This window comes from Hypanus sabinus, chromosome 6, assembly GCF_030144855.1.
Source record: "Hypanus sabinus isolate sHypSab1 chromosome 6, sHypSab1.hap1, whole genome shotgun sequence".
NCBI classification, from domain to species: Eukaryota; Metazoa; Chordata; class Chondrichthyes; order Myliobatiformes; family Dasyatidae; genus Hypanus; species Hypanus sabinus.
This window is the reverse complement of record NC_082711.1, coordinates 146,004,379-146,013,731: the sequence shown is the minus strand read 5'-3', so window position 1 is coordinate 146,013,731 and position 9,353 is coordinate 146,004,379. Positions and strand designations below refer to the sequence as shown.

The 9,353-nt window shown below is 41.0% G+C and overlaps 1 protein-coding gene across 2 annotated transcripts in view; it reads left to right on the top strand.

Moving 5' to 3' along the window:
* The first annotated feature begins 583 nt into the window (after positions 1–583).
* Positions 584–9,353, top strand: part of mtmr4 (myotubularin related protein 4) — a 151,560-nt gene continuing 142,790 nt past the window's right edge. The window contains exon 1 of one of the 2 annotated variants that reach the window (XM_059973146.1): positions 584–702. The gene's annotated coding sequence lies outside the window, so the exon portion shown is untranslated. Of the gene's footprint in view, positions 703–863; positions 919–9,353 lie in introns of those variants that run through there. The other variant, XM_059973147.1, reaches the window with a different exon arrangement.

The window sequence follows — 9,353 nt, the reverse complement described above, 5'->3', positions numbered from 1 at the left end:
TGATGCGGCAGTGAGCACAATTCCAGCTTCAACTGCGGAAAACTAAACAAGTTTTAAAAATATTAAAATAAACTTTATTCATAATTAAATACAAGAATAAACCGTGCAACCTTTCTTTCTTACATTAATATTCAAAGCTTTCATTACTGTCCTGTTACCTTCCTTAAAACAGAACAGGACTATGCCACACATATGCCCTCTTGGGGCTTCCTCGCCCAGCCCGACCCCGCTGTCTCTACAAAAGCGGAAGTATTGGCAACTTACAGACGGAACAACCTCCGAACTTCGCAACCCAGCCGCAGCGACTGCCTGCACTCAACTCCGCCACCAGATGACGCTGTTGCCATACTTGATTGGCTGCCCTTTGCCGCGCTGTGTATTCTGATTGAATAGCCGCTGTACAGTATCATCACCGATTGGCCAATGGAGAGTCCAATCAAGAAAGAGCAAGCACAGCGGTGGCATTCCTTTATTGGTGAAAAGGGAGCCACTTCCATTTGATGACCAATTGAAGGACGCTCTTCTGATTGAAATACCGCCGGTGTATGATTGGGCTAGTATCCACGGAAGGTGTGTCGGTCCGGATTGTGATTGGTGCAAAGCGGCACCGTTATGGAAGCTGGGGGCTGATTGGTGCGTTGGCGCCCATCGCCATGTTGTGCTGAGAGGAACGAAGTGGGGCCTTAGGGGAAGGCGGAAACTGTGAGTAACAGGGCGATGCAGTGTACCGACGGATGGGAGAGCACCCAGGGCTCCAGCGGAAACGAAAAGAGAACGGGTGGGGGTGGGGGGGGACATTAAATAGCGCAACAGGGGAGGTGGAGATTAAATAGTGGGGCAGGGCAAGGAGAGGAGGGAGTAATTAAAGTAGATGGTGTCAAATGGGAGCAGGCGTTGGAGAATGTCCCTGGTTATCGGGTAGGTAACTGGGAGAATGTCACTCATTGCGGGGCAGGTGACGGGCAAGAGAGTTGCCACTCGTTGCGGGAAAACAAAATTGTAGATAGGAAGGGGCAACTGAATTGGGAGATGTGGGAGTGCAAGTATTGGTGGGTAAATAGTTTGCTGAGGAAAGCAAAGATATACATTGGGGTAGGGCCAGGGGGATGGTTGGTAGGTGAGAAGATGAATGTAAGGCCTGATAGTTAAGCATTTGAGAATCTGGGCTGATAATTATCAGGAATTAATCAAGATCAAGGTTGGAAAGTGTTAATTAAATTGAAACTGAAAGTTATTGTCAGTTATGAGAATTGTGAAGTGTTGCTGTGGTATGAAATATGACGTGACTACCCAATGAGGAATTAGATTTAGAAAATAAACATGTATGTTGGGGGCACAGAACAGAAAGCACCCATGATTTTTCTGGATGTGTTTTTAAAAAAATCGTGATAAATTTCTGGACAATTCGGGCAGCATCTGTAGTGTCAGAAACAGTTAACCTTTCAATGATTTAAATGTTAATCGTGTTTCTCTTTCAAGGATGCTGAACTGTTGAGAGTTTCATTTTCTCATGTTACTTTTTTGACATTTACTTGGTCTGTAGTGGATACACACAAAATGCTGGAGGAACTCAGTGAGTCAGATAGCGTATGTGGATGGAAAGAGATAGTTGCTGCTTCATCTGTGACTTGTCATTAAGACTGGAGAGGAAAGGGATGAAAGCCAGACCAAAGAGAGGGGAGAGGAGCACAAACTGGTAGGAAGGGGTTATGTGAGAAGCTGGGAGGTGGAAGAGGCAAGGGGCTGAAGAAAATGGGATCTGATGGAGGACAGTAGACTATGGAATGAGGTGGAGAACCAAAGGGAGATGATGGGTAAGGGAGGAGAAGAAAAGGGGTGACAGTGCCCCCAGAATGAGAGAAATCAAAAAGGGGTTGGGGAGGAGAGTAAATGGGAATGCTTACAGAAATTGATGTTGATGTCTTCAGATTGGAGACTCCCAAGACAGAATATGAGGGGTTGCTCCTCCAATCTGCATCGGGCCTCTCATGCCGGTAAAGGAGGCTGTGGACAGAAACATTGCAGTGGGAATTGAACTGCCTGGGTACAGGCAAATCCTGTTGTTACAGCAGATGGAATGAAGGTATTCAACAAAGTGGTCCCTCAGTCTGCAGTGATCCTCTCTGATGTAGAGGAAGCCACACTGTGTTTAATATTGACCTTGACAGACTTGCAGTTGAAGTGCTGCCTCACCTGGAAGGACTGTTTTGGGCCTTGTGTAGTGGTGAATGCAGGTGTAGAACTTAATATGGTTTCAGGGATCACTGGCAGCAAGGAGATTGGTGGAGAAGATCAAGTAGACAAGGGAGTCGTGGTGAAGAGTGATCCTTGTGCAGAATAGAGGGAAAGATGTGCCTGGTGGTGGGATCCTGCTGTTGACTTCCCATTTCCCATATCGACGTGTCTGTCCATGGTCTCCTCTACTGTTGTGATGAGGTTAGAAGTAGGTTATAGAAGCAACACTTCATATTCCATCTTGATTGTCTCCAACCTTTCTCTGCCAACTTCTGGTAACCACTTTCTTCTGATTTCCTTTTTTCATCTTGCTCTTTTGATTTCTCTCACTCTGGCCTTGTCACCTGTTCTCTTCATGACCTGTCCTTCACCTCCCTCTGATTTCCTGCCTATTTCCCTTCATTCCATGATCTGCAGTGCTCTCCTGCCAGATTCTTCCTTCAGCCTTTGCCTTTTCCACTTAACCACCTCATAGCTTCTCACATCATTCCCTCCCTTACTTCATCTAATCCTGTCAGCTTGTGCTCCTCTCACTCCTTTTTATTCTGGCTTCTGCCCCAGTTCCAGTCCCGATGAAGGGTCTTGGCCTGAAACGTTTACTGTTCATTTTCCTCCTTAGATGCTGCCTGACCTTTTGAGTTCTTCTAGCATCTTGTGTATGTTGCTCATGATTTTCAGCACCTGCAGAATCTTTGTATCTGGGTCTGAAGTATCTTTATTCTTAACGCCTTGCCTGGATGCCAAGTTTCAGGATCGAATGTGGGAGCACAGGACTTGGAGATATGAGGAATACGTTGTTCTACACAGGGTTGTGGTCGTCTGGAACAAACTCCTGAGGAGGTGGTAGATGCAGAACCTGGCTTCTTCCCCATTCCTTTTCAGTGCTGATGAAGGTTCTTGACCCAATGTGTTGATAGTTTATTTTTTCCATAGATGCTCCCTGACCTGCTGAGATCCTCCAGCATTTTGTATGTGTTGCACAATATTTACGAGACATTCGGACAGGTACCTGAACAGGAAAGGCATAGAGTAGGCAGATGGGATTAATATAGATGGGCACCGCAGTTGAAAGGGCGCATTTCTGTACGGTATGACAATGATTTAAAGTATTATCCAATGTCTGTTGTCCTTGCGTAGTAAATAATGAATATGTAGTAACTCCTGTAGTATATTCGGAGTAGGAAAAATTAAGTTGTAATACAACGTATACTCAGCTTGAGGATTAATAGAAACTCTTGAGCTTTTGTTAATGGATGAGTTTGGGCTGAAAGGCTTGTTTCCATACTGTATAAATTTATAATCCTTCTGGTTTCCATCCTAATGTACTATGGGATTTGGGAGGATTATGGCATTAAGTTGAATCTGGGAGTATTGCTCTTGATTTTGAACTTTTGTGTGGCTAGACAACCCTGAGTATTGAGCTGTCCATGACATTTTACTTCTAAATGCTGGAGGTTGTAGATCTGAAGTAGCGTTGTTGAGTTTTTACGTTAAATTGTGTTGATAGCTGTTTAGGGTAGTGGATAAGTGCTTGTAAGAAGAATTCCTTAATGTTGTATGTGCTGCAGGTGCATCCAGTCAGGCAAGTAGATAGTACTGCACGACCCACTGGACTTCCACCCTTGGGTTGATTACATGGATGGAAGTGAGCTATTTGAAATACCCAACTTGACCAAACTTTGTCTAGCAATTTTTGTTTAAGGATGTGCTGCTTTGTTCTGTAGGGAAGAACAAATAAATGCTGATTGTCAATAATGAGCTGATTTTGTATTGGAGGAAAGGTTCCTGTAGGGGAAAAATAAATCTGAAAGCTGACTTTTTTAATTTTGAAGTTGTGTACTTAAAATTGCAGGAACTGGAATTTTAGCTTTCTGGTGTCTGAAAGCATGGGGGTTATAACAACACAGGTCATTCAGTGCATTACACCTGAACCAGTTATAAATAAGTAATCAATTCACCACTGGCATTTGCAAGGGGCATAACAAGGGAAAAGAAACTTGCTGCTAAAAGAAGCATAATTGATGTGTAAAAAAAACAGGACAGTAATCTCTCATCTTCAATTTGCTGCTTTGTTTTAGGGTAATCTATTACATTGTAAACGTGAATCTTCATGTGACGAGCTATCAGAAAGAGTTATTGCGGCTTGAATAATCTTGACTGTCACATCTTGAATAATATAACTTAATTCAGCGTGCAATAATTGGAAAAACCGGTGATTGGCTTTATTTTCTTGATTAACCTTTGGTATTTTTATCAATTGTTAAAACGATGTTATAACTAACTTACAGAGGGTCTTGTTTTCAGAATTTTTAGCTCTGAAAGCACTCTCGTTATAAACTTTCAGAATGAGGTCGCTCAAGCTGTAGAAGGACTGTTGTTTGTGATAAGAATTCCATTAATTTTTTGCAAACCTACCTGCTTAATCATTGTGGACACTTCAGTCGTCTAATGGGACTGGCAATCAGCACTTGAGGAGGTTTAAAGCAATTGTTCAGTATTGTCACACATGTATAATTAAAATAAATATAAAACTGATCAGACATGTCAATAAACCAAAGTTCAGTGAGCCCGTCATTAACAATTAACTTGACATTTTAAACTGGACCTCAAGTTATATATTGTTGAGATTGAAACATTGAGAATTTTCTTCACTAACCCCTCACTTTTTTAATAGTTTTTATTTCTGACAATTGATGCAAACCTATGTGGCATATACTGTAATTCCTGTTTTCTTTCCCTCTGCTTTCTTAAGTAGCAGTGTTATAGTCTCTTCCAAAATTTACTTGCGCCTTCTATAATTGAGGGAGTGTAGTGAAATGACAGTTATGAGTTATCGGTATCACTTTTCAAAAGTTCAAAGTAAATTTATTATCCAAGTAAGTGCAGGATGTGACACCACTTGCTACTCTGGGAATGATTTTCTTGCAGGCATGCATGGTAGAACTAAGAAATACAATGGAATCATCAAAAAAACTGACAAGTAACCAATGTGCAAAAGACAAACTGCAAATAACGATAACATTAAATGTAAAACAAATAATACTGAGAACATGAGTTGTAGAGTCCTTAAAAGTGAGCCCATATGGTGTGGAATCGGTTCATTGTTGAGGTGAGTGAAGTTATCCATACGCTTTCGTGAGCCTGATGGTTGAAGAGTAATGACTGCTCCGGAACCTGGTGTTCTGGAATCTAAGGTTCCTGTGCTTCTAACCTGATGGCAGCAATGAGTCAAGAGCATGGTCTTGAGTTTGGGGGTGAAGAGGTCAATGGTGAAGAGGGATTTTCCTGTGATGGACTGGGTTGTGTCCACTACTTGTAGGCTTTTCTGTTCTTGGGCATCAGTATTTCCATACCAGGCCTTGAGGCAACTAGTTAGGATCCTTTCATAAATTTAGGAAACAGGTCACCCAGACCCAAGGTATTTATCAGCCGTATTTCCCATACTTTGCTTAGTATTTTTTTTCTCTTGCAGTGATTGCTTAAGGAATTGTTTTTTTTTGTCCTGATTATCCTCTATTTTTGGTGAGCAGAAGATACTTGTATGGCAGAAAAATAGATGGGAGCATATGTTTCAGTTGGATTTTAGATGCTGCGTCAGGGTTTATGTAGGAAGGTGAGTGGTGAAACTGTGACAAGTCAAGTTTAATGTAGGAAAGTGAGGTTATGCACTTTGGTTAAAAAGAACCAAAAGATCTAAATGAAGAAAATACCTATTCACTGGGTAGAGGGGTTGAGTGTTCTCCATTTTTGTTTTTTTTAAACCTGTCTTTGAATTTCTATCTTTAATATTTCCCCAATGCATTGATATCCATGCTTGCTAAATTTCTTAATTTTTGCACTCTTCAAACGGTACTGTAGTTGTACAAAGTGCAACTTCTGTAGGTCTTGCTGACAAAACTATTCATTATACAAGTTCTTCGAGTATGGACTCTACCTCTGATGATGTTAATCATCCCCAACTCAGGTAACCAGTTACAGCTCACCACCTGTTAACTTTTAATAGGCTGGCAAATTATCTAACATTGCAGTCAAGCATTTTTTTAAAGAATATTTTAAATACTGAAGTGCAAAATGGAATTTTAGGTTCTCAGTTGAAGTCTGTTAAAGCCAAAATCTGTTAAAGGTTCAGAAACAGTTATTACCCTACAAACATCAGTCTCCTAACCACCATGGATAACTTCACTCAGCTGAACACTGAATTGGTTCCACAACCTACAGACTCACTTTCTACAACTTCTCAGTATTAGTTATTTTTTTTCATGATCTCCTGTCTTTTGCACATAGTTTGCCAGTCTTCTTAGTTTTCCATAATTTCAATTGTATTTTCCTGAAATTGCCTGCAAGAAAATAAATCAAGGTAGTATATGATGTCATATGAACTTTGATAATTCACTTTGACTTTGTATCGCACATCCAGTAAGGATGAGTCAACAACAATGTTTGCTCTCTTTCTTTCTGTAGGAGTACTGTAGTTCCGTGTCATGTGGTACTTGAAAGGGGTGGGGGAGAAAAGGAGCAGTTGTGTATCTGAATCAACACACACTTCCTCTGATACCCTTCCTCCTTTCCTTTATTCCACAGTGTGCATTCCTTCTTATCAGATAGTCAGAATAATCAGATTCCTCTAGCACTTTGTTTTGCCCACTTATCTGCTCTGAGCTTCCTTATTTCTCTTTTGAAACCCCCTCCTTCACCTGGATTCCCTATCAAATGCCAGCTTCTGGTCTTCCCTTCACCAACCCCCCCCTCATTCTTTTAATCTGGCTTCTGCCCTCATTTCAATACTTATGAAGGGTCTTAGGCTACTCTTTCTCCCCCCCCCCCCCCCCAAGATGCTCCCTGACCCACAGAGTTCCTCTTGCATTTTGTTTGTTGGTACAGACTGTGTCTTGAAAGAGGCAATTCCTGTTTATTTAAATTCAGTGTCCATAATTCCTCAGATTTGATATTTTTATAGCTATTGTGCATTTCAAATAATGCTACTATTGCTATTTTATTGTATTTTTAAAGTTCAAGTTTGTCATCTTACTGTACATGTGTACAACCAAACAAAACAACTTTCCTCTGCGTGATGAAGCATTGACAATACACACACAGAACATAAAACAAAATATTACCCTAAAGAAGGTATAGAATGTAATTCAAAATGCATGTGGAATGTGCAGCACAAGTAAACATTGTCCTGGTTTCTCATGCCCCACAAACGATCAGGAGACGCAGAAGATTCTTCAAGAAGTATTAAACTTTAATTTGCATATCAAAGCTGAGACAGTAATTGAGCTAGTCTTTGGCTGATTGCCCACCGATCCTTGTACATAGCAATTTTTATAGCAATCTCCTGGTTTAATTGTATTAGCATATCCAATCGGTCTATAGGTGCGTATCACAAGTACATCCGCCACTACTGTTTCTACCTATTGACTTAATCATGTTCTAATCTACATCTCTTAGCTACCTCTCATTAACACACCATTGTCTTCTGCATTCTTAAGATTTCATTCTGCTACTAAATTGGATACATGCAAAGCAAATAGCAAACTCAAAGCTGACTACATAGTTTTGGTTACAAGGCAAACAATGCACCTTTTATACTCCAATAACATCACCTTGGTAATGGCAGGGTATTCATTAGTCCCACAGCCTGGGGGGAAGAAACTGTTACCTGATCTGGCAGTCCTCCAGTCCTGATGCTCATGTACCTCCTTCCTGACAGTAGTGGGTCAAGTAGATGTTTCAGGGAAACAATATTCCAGGCCCTTCATAATCAATGCTCCTGATAAATATCACAAATGAGGGTGAGGGAGAGACCTCGGTGGTCCTCTCGGTAGTTTTTACTGTCCTCTTGCGGTCTGCTGCCTTGCAGTTTGCATATCACGCAATGATGCAGCCAGATGGGGCACTGTTTTGTTGTGTATGGCTCCTTTCATCCAGAGAAGATGACCGAAGGTTTACTTTGGTCATTACAGAAGTCATGATTATTCCAAAGGTTAAATGCACTGGCTAGCATGACACTGATCCACACAAAGAACATAATATCACCTTCCCTGTGTCAGTTACTTGCAGTTCCCAGCTCATGACTGGATTCTCTTTCTGAGAACTGTTCATAACCTGCATTGTTCACAAATCAGTAAAGAACAAAGGCAGCTTGTGGGAGAAAATCCCAGACAGCTGTGATGGGAGGGTGAGCAGGCACGGGACAAGCAGGTTGCCTCACTGACTCTGAGTAAGCAGGGAATTTGCTTAACACTTTGTTCTGTTTGACTCAGTCCTGGATGTTGTAACTCAAGTTGGTGGACAGAGAGCACATTGAGGAGCTCTGTTCTGTTCCCACCCCAAAAAGATACCTGCATCCCCACAGAAGTAGCTGGTAAATTCATCCTGTCATTCTCAAAAGAGTTTGTTAGTATGTATGAGCTGTCCATAGGTCCCTCATTCGTAACCTGAGGAAGGCCTATACTTGAGCTTTGTAAATGGGAAATTTGTAATAGAGCTCAGTGATACTAAGTTGGAAAAGGGGGAAATCAACTGAGCTAATTTATTTTGAAAAACAGCACAGTAATGGGCTCTTCTGGCCCAGTGAGCTGAGCTACCCAGTTACACCCATATGACTAATTAATCTACTAATTGGTATTCTTTGGCAAGTGGAAGGAAACCAGACCACTTGGAAGAAACCCATATAGTCATGGTCAGAACTTGGAAACTCCTTACAGCAGTAGGATTCTTCACTCCAAAAACGCTCCACTTGGCTTTTTCAAAATGACATGCCTGTGATGATTAGCTGAATATAAAGTTAGGCATGCTTAAGTTGTCTATTATGAATAGTTTTATTTGGAAGTTTTTCATTCAGATTTGAAATTCTCACTTTGAAAAATGTTACCTTGTGAGGATACAGGTTGAAGTTTTGAACAATATTCTAGTGAATCTTGTGTTTTCAGTATTGCTTATTTATTATTTTTCTTTTTTGTATTTGCACAGTTTGTCTTTTGGAAACTGGTTGTACACCCAGTTGATGCGGTCTTTCATTGATTCTATTATGGTTGACTTATTGAGTATGACCACAAGAAAATGGATTTCAGGGTTGTATGTAATGACATCTATATACTTTTATTGTAATTTGG